Source organism: Sinocyclocheilus anshuiensis, unplaced genomic scaffold (genome assembly GCF_001515605.1).
Source record: "Sinocyclocheilus anshuiensis isolate Anshui unplaced genomic scaffold, SAMN03320099.WGS_v1.1 scaffold742, whole genome shotgun sequence".
Lineage (NCBI taxonomy): Eukaryota > Metazoa > Chordata > Actinopteri > Cypriniformes > Cyprinidae > Sinocyclocheilus > Sinocyclocheilus anshuiensis.
The window spans coordinates 505645-523626 of NW_015544169.1; the positions used below are offsets into that span (position 1 = coordinate 505645).

Sequence of the window (17982 nt, forward strand, 5' to 3'; positions counted from 1 at the left end):
ATATCCAACAGGGCAAGGCAAAGAGAGATAATCCAGGTACACAGCAATAATCCAGTCAGGGGCAAACAGAGTCCAAACGGCAAGACGAAGGGGGTAATCCGAAATACACAGGCGAGAATCAAAACACGGGAAAAACAGGCAAGGCAAGACTATGAATAAACTGGGAAAGGTAGAGCAGGCTCCGTAAATTAGCTATCAACTAAACAGTGATAAACGCTAAACAATACTCGGCGACTTGAGCAGGATCTGCATGGATGTTATATAGTGTGTGTAATAGCTTTTAGGTGAGCGCGTGATTGGTTACAGCTGTGTGCAATCAGTGCAATGGATGATGGGAAATGTAGTCCAGGGTATAGTGTAACAGTCTGTGTAGTGTGAGAGTCCATGTAGTGAGCGGGTGACCTTTGGTGGGGAGTGAACGGAAGTTCATAGACCGGATTCGTGACAAATATGCTGTTCAAAATACATTTGTTTAATGGCTGTGCTGCATAAATTTGCGGAAACTGTACAGTATATTTTTTCAGGATTCTTTGATGAATAGGAAGTTTAAAAGAAAGCATTTAATTCAAATATAAATTTTTTGTAGCAATGTAAATGTTTTTTACTGTTTTTACTTAATTTCTTAAAAAAAAAATCTAATAAAATCAATCAATCAACCAATCTGTACGTACCCCAGACTTTTGGGGTATTATTTTAAATAAGTAAATAAAAATTGTTATGCACTTTATAGGGTACAAATGCTTATATTAGCCGAACAGCAATAATTTAAATACAGCTGTGCAATATTTAACAAATATTATCCAACATTTTAAATGTCGAACCTAGATATTATGATTAGATAGTATGTGATTACTTAGAAATATATGATATTATTTAGAATTTGCTTAGTTATTCCAAACAAAAGTCTAACTTAATATAATTATTTTTGGCTTAAATTTTCATCCCAGTCAGTGTGTCCAGAATTTTCAGTTTCGGCCGCCAAGAATTTTGACTTTGATGCATCACTCCATCTAAGCAATTCCCTATTTCTGTATTTTGCTGACAGGGCTTCTCTATAAAGTGGTTGTGTGTCTTTGTGTCAGAGAGTGAGAGAGTCTTATGTGTGTCCATTTGAATCCAGCTATTGAATAGTTTTGCTGTGGTCTGGCTCTCTGCATCAGTTGTGTTAATCAGTCTCTCTCTCTCAACAAGTGCATCTTTGATGTGTGGCGCGCAAGGCCTGCCAGCTTCAAATAAAGCCCCTGTATGAGAAAGGCCTTTGAAACACTATTCACACACTTCTCTCTGAGCTCTTTACACAATGTCTTCAAGTCAATCGCACACGCATACACTAATGCTTCCTGCCAATATCTGATCCTAACACATCTCTGTACTCCAGAAATAATTATTCTTGGTTACTGGGGTGTGGGTGATGCCAAAAACGCTAATGCAAAGAACCGAAATAATAGAAACCTCAACTTCCTCCTATATTTCTGAAACAAGCACTTCTTCCCCCAGCTGTGAAAAACACAAGACGTCTCTCATTTAAAAACGATGGAAAAACATGCACTGTGAATGAATATTTTGGCCCTTAACCTTTGAATGTTTACAATGACTTTCTGTACCGTCCCAGTCAATGCTGCCTCATCTCGATAAATGATCTCAACTCATTCTGTATTGCTGTCGTCCCTCCGTGTTGCATAACTTCTTTTTCCATAAGTGTCATGAGACAGTTTTATGTGATTTTGCAGGAAGTTGTGAGATGGTTAGTTAATCTCAGCATTTAAACTTTCCAATACGCCTAAAGTTAAAATTCCTGGCAAGAAACAAAACCATAGGCCCCCTTACATCAGACCTTCTCAAAAAATGTGAAGACATGAACAGTTTTAACCATCTGTCACATTTCCCATAGTAGGTGCACTACTGTTGAAATATTTGGAGTCAGTAAGATTTGTTTTAAAGAAATTAATCCTTTTTTTTCAGGAAGGATGCATTATATTAATCAAATGTTACAGTAAAAACAATTTTACGAAATATTTACATTTCAAATAAATAATAATAATCCTCAAAAAAAGAAATATTAGTTTCAACAAAAATATTAAGCAGCAAAAACTATTTTCAACATTTATTCCCACATATTAGAATCATTTCTGTATGATCATGTGACACAGAAGACTGGAGTAATGATGCTGAAAATTCCACTTTAGAATAATTAACATTTAAAAATATATTAAATATATTACGTAGACTGTTTGTAAATAAGCGACTTATAAGTCATAAGTGGTTTTGTGCCATGTCAACAGTTTAGTTTTTAATGAAAGCATTTGTGCAAGTCCATAACTGAAATATTAATAAAATGAGGAATACTTCTGAGCATCTTTTTGATTTGTAACCTATGTAAAGAATATGGCATGCAGTTGATCCATATAAATAATTATGTAAATTCTATTAATCTAAATAATTCTGTTTGCAGTATTACACTGAGTCCTAACTACACGCGACGCCGTGGCACGCGATAAAAGGTATCTTTTCCATGTTAATCAGAGTTTTTGTCTGAACCAGCCATGGTTTCTATTTTCTGCGACGTCGCGGCTGGAGCATCAGCATACAAACTATGACAGTGATAATCTCAGGTACTGATTATGTGCTTTATTCAATGTTAAATGTGTCTAATGTGAGTTTGAATATCATATTGCTTGATATAGCCATACTGAAAGCAACAACAGATAGTTTACCTGTTGCGTCACGACAGCCAAATTGCTTGACGCTGGAATCTTGTCGCGTCGCATCTGGTTAGGACACAGTGTTAGGATAAATAATCGATCATTCTTATTGTTGTCATAATTGTGCAGTCCTAATACAAGGCAGAATGGAGAGGAGAGAAAGGAACAAAAGAGATATTACCCAAGATCTCAGATGTCTGGGATTTAACTTATGGATGCAGGATTGTTTAACAGCCTGCTGAGACTCACCATGGAGCAGATATGGAACATGCTGTCACTGCAGAATACAAGAGCTTGATGGCACAAGGTGTGTTTGTGTCTGCCTGTCTATCTGTCCGTCTCCATATTGTCGCCTTTTTTGTCTCATTATGAGTAAGAAGTGACTCAAACCTGCTTTCTTACGTTACAGTAAGCGCCGTAGCACCAGATGATAGAAGCATGCTGACATTAATCATGAATATGCCTCTCAGTCTTATTCAGCAAATACTGATTTATTTAACTGAGCTTAGAGCTTCATGCTTAAATAAATATCAGGAGCATTCATTTAATAACTCAGCAGACAATGAGCTCTAAAGACTCTCAGAACACCTATATCAAAAGGTTTGTGCAAATGTATCACTATGAATAATGTAGGTCACAATGCTGATAATACAGTGTATGCTACTGTATACACATCTTATGCTTCAAACGTATGCCTCATATGTCTTATCAACTAATCACAAACAAGCCTTTTCATAATGGTAACAGATTAGCTGGTAATCGCCTGAGATTTGCAAATTGCCACTTTGAGAACAAAACTCTTGAGCTTAATGGTCTAATGATCTCACAAAGCCTTGCTAGTCCAGGGTCTACCGACTTAGAACTTGTCAACAAGTCTAACATATGTATAGAAACCTTTGTTTGTATGAGGTCAGTGGCAAGTGGGCTGAGAAAGATACATGTGTGAAATAGTGCTAAAGATTTTTGCTTTAAACCTAATTTATTTTTCTTAGGAAAATGCTGTTTTTGCAATGTTGGACCAGTTAATACAGAGTCAAGAGTCAGATTCCTATCAACTACGAGTCATTATCAAACAAAATGAGATGTTTTATTACTATTTCCCCTGTATGAATTTCTGAATTGTTATCCAGTCTGAGGGATTGTAAAACATATTTCCCGTAATCGGACTTCTTGATTTTAATGCCTTTTGCTTCCTCCTTTGTTACTTGTGGTGTATCATATTTTGCTTTTTATTAATGTTTCCAAAGCAAGAACAAAGCATGTGCATAAGAAGAATTCTACAAAGGAATCCAATACATTTGAATCAAAGTTTGTGCTTGCTTCCAGCCAAGGCCCAAGGCCAAGTCATTACAGAATGACTTGTGAGTATTGGGTTAGTACTGTAATAGTTCTCTGGTAGAACCACCATTTGGCAAAAAGGACGTATTGTGGTGTACCACTCATGTCTTGCCGGTAAACTTGAAAAAAACGTATTTCTTTACTGGTCATTTGAATGTATGAGTACAACATTCTGTACAACACGATGACTGTTGTGCAACTTGCTGAACTTGAACTTTTCTTGAAGTCCAGCTTGGTCTCATTCTTATCGAATTGAATTGATTGAACTTGTCACACCTGAATTCTTGTCAAAGGTAAATTTGCTTCAACTAGAGACTGAATGTCTAAACAGACAGTATGCTACATAGGCTACAAAGGAAGTTGTATGGCCAAACTTTCTGTGGCCTATTTGGAAGAAACTCATGTGTTAGTGCAGATCTAATTGAGGCGTGCTAGGTTTCCTGTATGTTCATGGCCAGTGGCATAACCCGGTCAATCCATGAGATGGATATGAATGTAGCTTTTCATTGTGGCACCACTACTGGGTATCATGTGACAATCCACCACCACAGAGATTGCCACTGGCACACCTTCTAAATCCATGTGGATTGTCTTTAAATGGCTTATTGATATTTGGCAGCACCACCAGGAAATTTGGAAATAGACTATTTCATGGACCATCAACACTAAAGGTCTCTGCACACTGAGTCCGAAATTTTCGTATGCATTTTTTCGTACTCTAAATCCCAAAAATTTGTCACACACAGAAACCTTGCACACTGAGTCTGTTGCGTATTAATTAATCCGTTGCGAAAAAATTCGCAACACAGCACTAAATGGAGTCTTCAAGCAGTGAGGATGATTTTGTTGTCCTCTCGCTCCTTAAAAAAAGAAAAAGAAAGGAAATATTGGGTCCATCCAATCCTGAGATATAGAGAGGACGGAGAGTTCCCCCTCAGGAGCAGCGGGATTATCCCGGGCAATTCAAAGTTTACTTCAGGATATCAGTGGCTCAGTTTGATGCTTTTGCTAGCGATACTAGAGCCACATATTAAAAAGAAGACCACCAATTTCTGTGAACTCGGTGTGCAAGAATCTATATACAGTATACATGATATACATTGCCATTCTGGATTTTGGCATTCGCTTGTACGGTGGCTCTGAACTGTCAAAACACCTCTCAAAATGCTTGCTACAGATGCTAAAAACTGAAAAAAACAAACCCGATCCAAATTTTTTTATGACGGACGAATATTTCGGAGGCAGTGTGTAAACGTGATTGACATAACGTGAGGTCGTATTTATCTTTTAACGTGCGAAAATTTCTGACAAAATGATGAAGTTGAAGGCAATCGTTTTCCTGTTCATTTGTAAATGAACAGCCAAGAGGCATCGACTGAAATGGGTCCAATCTTGCCCTTGGTGGGGGACTATCCTACAGAGTTCCACTCCAATCCTAATTAAACTCTGAATCAGATCATCAAGGTCTTCCAGATTACTAGACACTTCCAAGCTGCTGTGTTGGGGCAGGTTGGAGCTAAACTCTGCCACTAACCTCCCCAAAACAGGATTGGCCACCCCTGGTCTACTGGAACTGCATGTCTGCTCATGTGCATACACAATGGGTGAAGTGCCAAAGGTGGGGAAGATTTCAAGAATGAAGGAGTGTTACCCAAGTGCTCCTTAAACTGAACCAATCACTGAAAATCAATGCAAAGCCTTCTAATTATGGTATATGTATAGTGTACCTTGAAGTTATCCTGGTCAGACAAGAGTAAGGGCATCAAAAACAGATTCCTGTTGTGACGACTGCTGCTGTGCTCTAGCTGTTGAGAACTGATGAATCATCTACTCCATATCATCTGAAGTACCATTGTGAGTGGTGGGGAACAAAAAAAAACACTATTGTAGTACTGGTCCAGTGTCGCCACCTTGTGGAACAAGTGATTAGTGCAAAACAAAATTCAATGTGTATATACAACCTGCGCTTACAAAGTACACATGGTTAAAAAATTGGGGTGGTGCGTGTACAGCACGTGCGTACAATTCTGGTGATAGTATTTGCGTCACCCACACTGTACGCCGCGGATCCTCGCGTATACTTTGGGCTTAACCCGAGTGGGGCATCAGAGGCTGGAAGTCCTCACCTAGAGCCTCAGCAATACTTTGTACAGGTTTTAATGATGTAGCCTTCTTCCAAACTACCCTGATTAAAAATAAATAAATAATTATCTTGAGGATAATGTCCTTGAGGTTTAGTATTTGAAGTAGTACCTGAATTCTATGCAGAAAATTAAACTCCTTATGCTCACAGCGTGATTCAGGGTCGGTTTGCAGTGTTAGATAACCTGGGGTTGTCATGGGGTTAGTCATACACCTCTCTGTACCTAAGAGATGAGTGTTGGTGTATACACACTTTAATGATTAACCTTTACACCAGTGTTAGTGAGGTCACAGATGGCAGCTTCTGGTGTAGGTCAGAACACAACAGCTGCTTGTAGGGATTAGCTGTCTATTTCTCCCTTTTAGCTGTATACATCTCTCTCTCTTGTTCTGTTCCCACTATCTCTTAAAGGGATAGTTCATCCAAAAATGAAAGTTACCCCATAGGGTTGTGCCAATAGACGATAGTATCGTGTATCGACGATAGACAGAGATATCTCCTGTGGCTGATGCCTTTGACGATAGCAAGACGATTATTATTATTTGCATCCATCATAAAAAGTGTCCAACATGGTTCCAGGGGGTGAATAAAGGCCTCCTTAAGCGAATTGATATGTTTTTGTAAGAAACGTATCCATATTTTAAACTTTATAAACAGTAATCTCTAACTTCAGCTAACTATTGAAAAATAACACCCATTCACTGCCATTATAAAGCTTGGAAGAGCCAGGGCATCCTTATAATTTTGCCCAATGTTTAGTGTCTTGCAGTTTCTGATTGCCTTCTAATATACAGTATTGTTCACTTAAAGTCTTATTTGCACCTCTCAGCCCTCATTCTGTCAACATGAATTATACCCTCTCTGTACCAGATTCACAGACCTTTGCTCTTGGTATGATGTTGAATTTAAATATTGCACTCTTGCTGAACTCTTCGCAAATAGCTGATTCAAAACATTTAAACAGTGCTTTTCATTGTATAATTGTTTCTCTTGACTTATTGCTCAGAGCAAATATTTTTTTTAAGCTTTGTTCAACAGGAACAAAGTGGTTCAACTGATGTAATGAAGCTCACTTACAGCTCTGAATTTAATTATTTTAAATTGTAATAAAGATTATTTTAATTATTATTAGTAGTAGTAGTATTCATTCTGTTGTGTCTAAAAAAACACATTAATGTGCTACACATTTAAGCATTACAACATTATAATGTTCAGTATGAAAAATTATTTTTCCCCAAGAAGCAAATCATTACATATAACAATCTGAATGTGATATGCTTTGCCATATGCTCACCAATGCTGCATTTATTTATAATAAAGTGTAGTTTAATCTTGTGATGGAAAAGCTGAATTTTCAGCAGCCATCGATCCCGTTTTTAATGTCACATGATCCTTCAGAAATAATTCAGATATACTGGGTTGGTGCTAAACATTTCTTATTACTATCCATGTTGAAATCAGTGTTTGTGTGTCTCCAATATCATCCAATACTTATACATTTATAGTAATCTCTAATATTGGCTAATAATCGATATCACTACATTTTATAGTTGATTGCCAAAGCTAGTTGCCCATACATGGTTTGGAGCATCTGCACTAAGACTTGGCCTCGCTGAAAAACGTTCTGTTTCCCAAGAAGCTGAACTTCAGCTGTACTGGCACAGCTAAAACAATGGGACTTTATAATTGTCCTCAGCCCCACCTATGCTCTATTAGATTCATTTGGAAAACTATTATGTAATACCTCTAAATGACAGTACTGTTGGTCCAACCTCATTGGATTGTGGTTAGACAGACAGAACTTTCTTTCCGTAATGGGCAGGGAAAAGCAGGTCTGGAATAATGCTGCTCCTGTTGCTACACTACAGCCTAAGACTCTGCCTTTAATGAGAGGGATAACAGGCCTAGATGGCTGGAGACAAAGGGAAGCCTTTGGGAATGGCATTAGCCTCTTGGAATTAAATTGCCAAGTCCAGCTTTGATCCTCTGGAGAGGATATTTTATTTAGTCCAGCAATGGTTTTGCCCCCCACCCTACCTCTCCCTCTCAACTGCTCTCTTTTTCATTCCCAGCAACTGGGTAGAGATGAAGAGGGGAGTATACAAGACTGTATGGAGAGGTGGCTCGAGAATGAGTTGGCTACCATATTTGTGGCCTCAGGGAGTGGTCAACCCCAATGATGTGCTGCTCTCTCTTCATTATCCCATTTTCCCTCTCTTTGTGTTAGGTGTAAACACACAGAATCACAGAGGGAGCTGAGGTGGGCCCGTCAAAATAGGGGTTGTCTTCTCTAGCTGACAGATCTGTGTGTGGTCTTCCAGGACTTGGGAAACAGACCTAACCAAAGAGGTCAGCAGCCATGACTATCAAGCTCGGCTCAACAAATCAAGCTAATGCACAGCTTTGCCCAAGACACAAGCAGTGTTGGGGGTAACGCATTACAAGTAACGCGAGTTACGTAATCAGATTACTTTTTTCAAGTAACCAGTAAAGTAACGCATTACTTTTTAATTTACAAGAGAATATCCGAGTTACTTTTTCAAATAAGTAACGCAAGTTACGTAATCAGATTACTTTTTTCAAGTAACCAGTAAAGTAACGCATTACTTTTTAATTTACAAGAGAATATCCGAGTTACTTTTTCAAATAAGTAACGCAAGTTACGTAATCAGATTACTTTTTTCAAGTAACCAGTAAAGTAACGCATTACTTTTTAATTTACAAGAGAATATCCGAGTTACTTTTTCAAATAAGTAACGCAAGTTACGTAATCAGATTACTTTTTTCAAGTAACCAGTAAAGTAACGCATTACTTTCCATAAAAAGTAACTAAGTAACGTAATTCGTTACTTTTTTTATGGAGTAACGCAATATTGTAATGCATTACTTTTAAAAGTAACTTTCCCCAACACTGGACACAAGTCTGCAGAAATTACTTATGCTTTCTATGCAGATCTTTTGAAATGACTTAATGTGGAATTATCTATTTTGTTGCCTTAAATGAGAAAATTCAGAACAGTTGTATTGATTCTGGTAATTTCCATCATCAGGCCGAATGGGTGCTGTTTCTAGTTCTCACTCCAAACTTGTCCCATGCTGACACTTGGTCAGGACCCCTGAGGGTCACATTTTAATGCACAGGGTACCCCTTTAGTGTCATTTTTCGACACGCAGGGTACTCCGTTGCCTTTCAGTTGCATGCATTTGTAAAAATAGAAATGCTTTTATATACATTTATATTTTCTTAGATATTTTGGAGCACCTAACCCCACCCCTACGCTAAACCAACCCACTTCTCAACAACGTCTGCAAATTGACACCAAAGGTTTCTTATTGACACAATGGAGAACCCTGCACATCGAAAAATGACACTAAAGGGGTACTCTGTGCATTCAAAAGTGACGCCAAAGGCTCCTGACCAAGCATCACAATGTTGCGAGTTGTGAGCACCGATAGCCTCATAGGCAGGGTGCCGACATATAGGCAGGGTGCCACTGCGCTTTGGCCGTCCTGAGTTCGAGTCCCGGCTCGTGGACCTTTCCTGATCCCATCCCCCTCTCTCTCTCCCACTTCGTTTTCTGTCTACTCACTATCCTATCGTAATAAAGACAAAAAAGCTACGAAATAAATCTAATAAATAAAAAAAAAAGACTCTGAGTTGCCACATCAGTAAAATTCTGAGTCGCCACATCACTAAAACCATTTCACCAAACATGGACATGCCGTTATTCATCAAGCTCAGAACTGTTTGGCCTGGTGGAGATAAAAAAACATTTTAGTTTATACTTAACTGTTGGTTTAAAAAAAAAAAGTTGCACAAATATATTGTTGTAAATATACAAATATACTAAGTATATATCTTATTAGCTTATTACCTTGTTTATACAAATTTTCTTGCTTCCTTCATATTTTTATATTTATCAAAAAAGCATCAGAAACAAATTTGTGACCACATTCTTAAAAATCTTTCCTCTTTTACAGACCAACCAAAAAGATTGTGTCCTCCAGGTAAATTTCATCAGGTTCTTCCCTAAAGTTACATGCTTTGGCATGTTTTGAGTTGCTCTAACAAATTTGCTCAATAAATACTTCTCGTTTCAGATAAAGTGCGTGAAATTTCACCTCAGATCTGCCTTTGTGTATGTAAAGAATATCCAGTGCTGGGAATCCCCAGCGTAATCGCTTCAGGCCAAATTAGCCTGGATTTAGAGCTGTCTGACACCGCAAAACACAAAGCAAAGTCAGTGAATGACTGTAAAACAATCACCAGGAACTACAGAGTCTACAGTTGGTTCTTTTGGCAAGCTGCATTAGGTCATAACGAAATAGTTTTACTTGCATAATAATCACTTACTGGATAATTATAAAGGAAAAGATTTCAGGTTCAGGACCAGTTGATGAGGGTCGATGGACAGTGAAGGGTTAAGTGTGTTTCCTGCAGGAGAATAAATTAAATGTGGCCATAATCACATTGCAGGAATGCAGTCAGTGTACTCTTGTGAAACACCCCCTAAGCCCTGGCTGTGTTCCACTCTCTCAGCGCCTCACAAAGATGGCTTTGTTCTCTCCCCCTCTACCCTTTCTCTTTCTCTCTCTCGACTTTTCTTTAAAGTCTTCTTACTCTCATTTGCTTTCCTCTATCCCAGTTTTACTTTCCCTCTCTCAGTCAGTCAATGTTGCTCTTTTCCTCTTTTACTTTCTCTCTTTTTGTGGATTCTGGGTTTTTCCCATACCTTCCCCTACTTTTATATAGTTTGGAAGTTCATATGTCTGAACTGCCATGTTTCATTTTGTTCATGTTGTGTAATTGCTTGTTTTCTCCAGAAGAAAATCGTTATGGTTTCTACAGAAAATAAGTTGCTGAAAGCAGCAGACAAGAAAACATCCTTTTTTTACATTTCCCCACCAAACCCTAAAACCTCACACACAGTCCTATATCATGCTGAGACTTTGGAAAACCATATCTACAATGTGTTATTTGTGTTTCCCATATGGAATAATTAAAAATAACACATATACATTAATGCAAAATTGTGTCTTGCATTGTCACTGATGACCAACATAGAACCGACCTGTTTGCAAAAGCTTGATTGGAACCTGATCAAACTGTCACCAAAGCACAATGTTTGCTGCTTTGAACTTCACGCTTTAGTTATGTTTTGAGACACTTCCCCGAGCTCATATTAGCTAGACATTGAGAGAATTGTCCTGCCGAGAGGCGGTTCATTTTTGGTTACTGATTTACCCAGGTGTTGGGTAATTTCTGGAAATTCGTTCCTTCTTGCCGGGTCAATTGGTGAAAAGACGTGCAAGAACTGGTGGGTTTTCTTCTAGGAACCGTCATTTGCTCACATCTCGGACTGCAGCTGCTGCTCTGTATTCCAGCCACACGTGCATCCATGTGAATATGGAAGTAACAAACGAAAGCCTCTGCATTAGCCATGTTTCCCTTAAGATTAATTCGTTTCACAGGTGCTGGTTTACCAGTGCTCATTGAGACATAGTGTATGTGTGTGCGTACACTTAAGCACACGTGCAGATTTCTGTCTGTACTTATGTGCAAGTGTCATTGTTGAACAGAAACCCCCTTTCTATTTAAGAGCTAAACAGAATGACTCACCCTGTCACAGCTGCAAATGTCCATACTCTCAGGACTCAGTGTTCTGCTTTCAGCAGAGGGCATTGCATACATGGGTACCAAAACCCAAACTCCTGAAAGTAAAATGGGCTGTGCAGTACACTTTTAAGGCTTGTGCACACCGGGACGATAATCGCGCGCGTTTAACGCCTCGTGACTAAACAAAGGGCGCCAATGTAAGTGTGCACACTGACACACAAAACGCCAGGCGTAAAAGCATTATTATTTTTTTATTTTTAAACGCCTCAGGCTAATTTTTTTGGGTTTGACACACCACGTTAAAAACTGGCCAACCAATGAGATTGACGCTTTTGTTCACATGCCTGGAGCTGCTGAAGTTACAGTAAAACACGACTTGGTGGCGCTCAATCACAAAACGGTCTTGTCGAGCACACATTGATACCTAACGACGAAGAAGATGCATCGAGGCAAGTTAAACGTAGAGCTGCTGGTCTCATTGCTGTCTGAACACAAAGGGCTTTATGACAAACGCGACAGCGACTACAAAAATCTCGATAAGAGGGATTTGTTATGGAGAGGAATTGCAGATCAAATAGGATTCGATGTGTACCGGGGTATTTCTATTTTTCATTAAGCGCCATGTAATGTCAGGGAGTGAATTTGCATGTTCACTCGGCTCATCGCCAGTGAAAATCGCTTGGGTATGAACACACAAGACGCATCAAAAAACGTCTCGAAAAACGCTGGCAATAAGCACGCATGATAATCGTCCCGGTGTGTACGAGGCTTTAGACTGCGAGTCAAACCCAGACAGAGCCCTGTCAGTTGAATTCGTCTTCCTGATCCCTGAGGCCTAGCCTACAAAGAATGAGGTTAAGTTGAGCTACATGAACTATCCTGATCCTACCTCCAATGAAAAACAAGCCTGCAAACAATGGTGTTTACTGTCAATTGTGGTTATCATCCAGTTCATTAAATTTATATCGAGGTTATGTAAGGGCAATTACACAACTTTCTGTTCTTCATATTTTGTCTCTGTTGAAAAGCCGCAGTGTCCTCAAATCTCCACAGAGGAAATGGAGCATTTCTAAATCAGAAACATTTTTTGCTGATGTCCCCAGCCTTGGCTCACAAAGGACAAAACAAGGCCCTTATTAATTTGCCCCTTTGCCAGGCCACATGGAGGATTCGCAAGTTCAATGGGATCTGCAGGAACAACGAATCTCTTCATCCTGTCAGGAAAGCATGGCAGAGGATCCAAGACCTACGGCCTATTTTCAAGACAAACTAAGCAACTTATTTGAAGCCTGAGCAACATGAAAAAAACTTTTTTTCTTTCTTTTTTTTTTACCCAGCATGTCTAAGTTGGAGCCTCACATTATTTTCACACAGATAAACTTGAAACAAAAGGCCTTGGCTGACTCAATGTTTCCAGTAGGGTGAGGAGTAGAAGGATTTTACAGAGCTGTACCATGTGTCTTGGCCAGTACCGCACTGACTCATTATTAGCAATCAGCATTGGATCTGGATGCCTTTTGCTGCTGTGGTTCTGTGGGGTAAAGGCTCCCGTGATTGTGAGACGTTTTTCGAGCTGCTCATCTCTGTAATTTAGCAGTTGGGTTTGATTATTGTGGGGGTTTTGTTTTGACTGAACCAGAATAGCTCGGGCCAATGAGCAAAGGGGGTTTACTAATCTTTTTTGCTGTTTCCTAAGTGCAAAAACACATTCTGATGGGGCTCACAGGTTCTCCGCAGCTCTGGTTTCTCAGTGCCCAGTCTGTCTTACTGATGAGAAGTTTTCTGGACTGCAGTGCTCCAGGTGAAGGGGCCCTTTCTGTGTTACTTTATACAGCAGCAGGTTTCACTAAAGGTGTTCATTTCAAGAAACCTTTTTATCTCCTCCTCCCAGCTCTCCAGACTCCATCTGAGCTCCATAAATCAAAGAGGCAGAGTCGCTGGGGTCAATGCGAGAGCCCTCAAGAGGAGTCGTCTCTTGTTCACTCTGTGCTTGTCCTGGTTCAGCAAGTTGGGCCTTGCGAACCGGATCACTTATTTTATATCTGTACTACGTCATGTCCACTTGTGCTACTACTAAGTTCTCAAAGCTCTTAAATGCCATTTCCAAAAGGGGCAGCATGATGAACGGTGAGCGTCAGGCCATGTACACCCCTCCTGAGCTACAGGTTTCCATTCGCTATTTCCTATCTCGCTACTCTTGCTAGGACTTGCCCCATGTGTTCTGCTTTATTGAGTAATAAAAAAGCATAATAGCTCTCATCTATTCTTGTTAACAGCACAGTGTGCGCTTGTCTGAGTGTGACAAAGGGTGAGAGAAAGGCTGGATATGAAGTGACTTTGGAGCGACCCCCTTGAAGGCATATGTAAACATTTACGGTTTGTCTCAAGCTGCTGGTGTGATTACAGAGGCCGTACTGTACAGAGGCAGTCAAATGGAAAATGCAGAGCACATGAGTATGAGTGGCCCACTTGCTGGAGAGCATTTCCCGACCACTCTGCTTTATGGTATTAGCAGGGCGCTGCCTCTCGAAACTAATGTGTTGCGTCTGATATAGAGGCTTGTTTGGAGATCCAGTCAACATCCATCTACACTCTGTTCAAGTATGTTTATGGGTTTGCTTATCTCCAGATTGAATAGATGTCGTAGTACTGGGAGGGGATCAGACTTGCCGGCGTAGAGTGACGCAATGGAAACGCAACCAGATGAAGTAAAAAATTAGGTTTGCAAGCAGCATGTTCATGCTTACAACTTTGGGATACCAGCCATGTGAAATCACCAGTCAGTTCTGAAGGATTCAGCCAATACAAACCCTCTTGTTTTGATGTGTCATGTGTTTTTACTGGTTGTTGTTGTTACGGGGAACTGGAGAAATCAGTCATGCCTGTTATTACTCCAAGCATGGAAGCTGCCAGTGTGTGGGATGCTAATATCACTCAAAGGTTGTGCTAGCTTTAGCACAGTGCAGTGTACATGGATCCTAAGGGCGTTCACACACTGATAACAAAGTGCAATGTCAAAGCAACGGACAGCAGTCATTTTCAGTGAAAGCCGGCGATTTCCAAGACACAAGTAACAGAGATTGTTGCTGATGCTACAGCTTTATACAAATAAGCAATGCAGGGACTACCAATGAGAGTGCCAACAGTGATCTTCCACCCGATACAGATGTTTATCGCTGCCAGTAGGAGTGGGGCTTCACTGGAAGTTTGATGCTCATGTATTTGCCTTCTATTCTAGGACCCCATCATGAGGTTTAGACTGAAAATGAAACAAGACTAGCACACAGCCTCATGGGAGACGTTTTTCTCATGAAAAACCAGAGCTTGGGCATCAAGAGGTTTCATAATAAGCATCACGGCCACAGGAATGACAGTAGTAAAACATAGCTGGATGTGTACTTAGCCATGTTCTACACTGTCTTCTCCCACAAGCCTGGCCACATTAAATTTGGCGCTCATTTCCCTCAGCTGCTCACTAGGAATATGTTTGCTTGGGTTTTATAGGAATTCATATTGGACATTTAACTGCTTCAGTTCCTCACCAAGACTTAAAGTATCGTAGATTTCAATGCGGGTTCGACCTAAAGGCTCTGTGGAGGATTGATTTTTCCTCCCACAAACTTTCACTCAAATTAATGTCTTTGTATACTGTATATTTCTGTATAATACCTTCATGATGTCAGTCTCTGCCAAAGTAAAACCAACCCCTATTTTTCTTGTCATGTCTGTTGTGCATTTTTTTATATCATTTACCAGAAACATGAGTCACTTAACTTACTAAGGTAACCTAGAGAGACAGTTGTCAACACTAAAGGGTTGCTCATAGGTCAAATAAAGTGATAAAGAGAAATCTTGCCGTTCAAAATGCAGATGCCAGGTTTTTAGAAATGTATCATTTGCATTCATGTTGTTTTCATATTTTAAAAATATCAAGTACTTATAATTAAAATAATAGTAAGTTACTTACTGACAGTGACAGGGGACCTCTGTGATTATAATTTCCTATTTTATTTTATTTTATCCAGAATAGGTTGTTGCGTGTTCGTTGCATCACATTGGCTTTTATTTAACCAATAAAAGGTTTTAAAATATTAAAGTCTCTTCACATCTCCTAAACGTTCTGATGATTTAAGCCCCACTAAAAATATCAAAATTAATTGTTATGCTTTTGTGTTTTCTAGGGAATGAAAATCCAGAAAGTGTTTTAAACCAAGGAACAGATCCAGGGCTTCAGCCAATCAGAGTGAGGACGGGGTTCATCTACAACCTTTCCCAGGCCACACCCTCTACTTGGTAAGAACTTCCTTTGGCTGCAGAACACAGTGGCTGTTATTCCTGTTTTTATCAAATGTGAAGTGGCTTCTATGTCAGTTAAACTCTCAATGCCGTCCATTATAGGAAGATAACAACATTATCTTCATTTGAACATCAAGGTTATTTCGATGGTCATTTTTGATGACTATAGATACTAGCATGAGGCATACAGAATTTAAAATTTATCATCCACCATAGATAGTCCTAAGAATTAAATACTGATTGCTCTAGAGTTTCTTTCAGGTACAAGCCATGGTTAAACATTGCAGGAACATGTGGTGGATCAGCAAAGAGCGACAGACACAAATCGGACCCAGACTCCCCTTCGTAGAACATGACCTCAGTTCTCATCCAGTTAGAAAACTGCAGCATCAGTCAGCTATTGATTGACAGATGTATTTTTCCTCTCGCTGGTCGAGTGATAAGACAGCAGTCTTGAACAAATGCTTCTTGACCCTGACTGGCCGTTGCCATGGCTTCTATTCCCATGAATCCTGTTCCCATGGTTCCTTGGCCTTAAAGGGAAGTTTGTCTGATTAGATGAACAATGGTGTTATTTTGGGTGGTTCCTCCTTTTTCATCTTGTTTTGCTTTTGGTTGTAAATGTGCTCATATACACATTGACACATACTGTATATACTGTATGTATATTTATGATCTGTTCCTTCCTAATACAGCTTTTATAGACTTCTAACACTAATAAATGAGACTGATTCTCAAACTCAAACTCAACGTCTTCCAAACTCTATTTTATTATCATCTCATTAGCAGATTTTGCTGACAGTGCAAATGACAGTGACATCTTTAGCTCTCTCGGCCAGCAGATAAAGTCAGTTGTGACAACCCAACATGCAGTGCTGAGTAGGTGTGTATCTTTTTCTTTCATCCTCTTTCTGTATATCTGCCTTCCCCCCATAAGCAGGCTGAGAGTTGATATGTTTTGACAGATCTTTTAATGGTCGACCTGTGGCGATATCGCTGCCTGTGCCTTTACCGAAGGGAGGAAAACTCTCCTTCCTTCCAAAGAAACTCCTTCCTCTCCTGCAAAACAGAAGGCTCTGGAGGAAAAAAAAAAGTTCACTGAACATAAAAATCAGAGCAGAGTCATGAGATCCTGCCGTGGGTGCAAAGTCCATGGTGATCTGTGCTCATCCTTCACATCTGGCTTTCTCTGAGTGCCACAATACAAATCAACCACACTAAAAGATCATGCACACTTCTGCTTGGGGTTTTACTATACTTCGGTTTAAGAGATTTGAATGCTTTCTGTCGAATATCAGTATATTTCAATTAGCCTTAATTCTTTTTTTTTTTTTAGCAGTGTTTGTTTTTGAATTGATCAAATTGGATACTTGTGAGCTCAAGTCACTTCTGTTCAGAACCTTTTGTTTTTTTTGTCTGCTTTGTGAGGCTTATTTAGGTATTGCACAGGCTTGAGGTTATTCTAAGAACCACACGTTCCCTAAATTTAAAACTCCCCGAAATTCCCCTTCAAGTGCAAATCATTATAAAGTTTCTGATACTGTGAACTCCAGAGCTGAGCTCTTTTTTGTTTATTCATTGCCCTCTGAAACACTCAGAGGAACAAAAAAAAGCTGAGAGAGGAATTGCAAAGTCTATGCAGACAAAATTGCTCAACTGCAACTTTGGCCTCATGTCTGTTCTTAAAGGGGTCATATGATGTTGCTAAAAAGAACATTATTTTGTGTATTTGGTGTAATGAAATGTGTTTATGCGGTTTAAGGTTGAAAAAACACATTATTTTCCACATACTGTACATTATTGTTTCTCCTCTATGCCCCGCCTTTCTGAAACGCGTCGATTTTTACAAAGCTCATTGGTCTGAAAAGCGAGGTGTGCTCTGATTG

At 39.5% G+C, this 17982-nt stretch overlaps 1 pseudogene; it reads left to right on the forward strand.

Annotated features, from left to right (window-relative positions):
- The window catches only part of LOC107695974 (DNA repair protein RAD51 homolog 2-like), a 38391-nt pseudogene extending 21907 nt beyond the window's left edge, over positions 1 to 16484 (forward strand).
- Positions 16485 to 17982: the final 1498 nt, after the last annotated feature.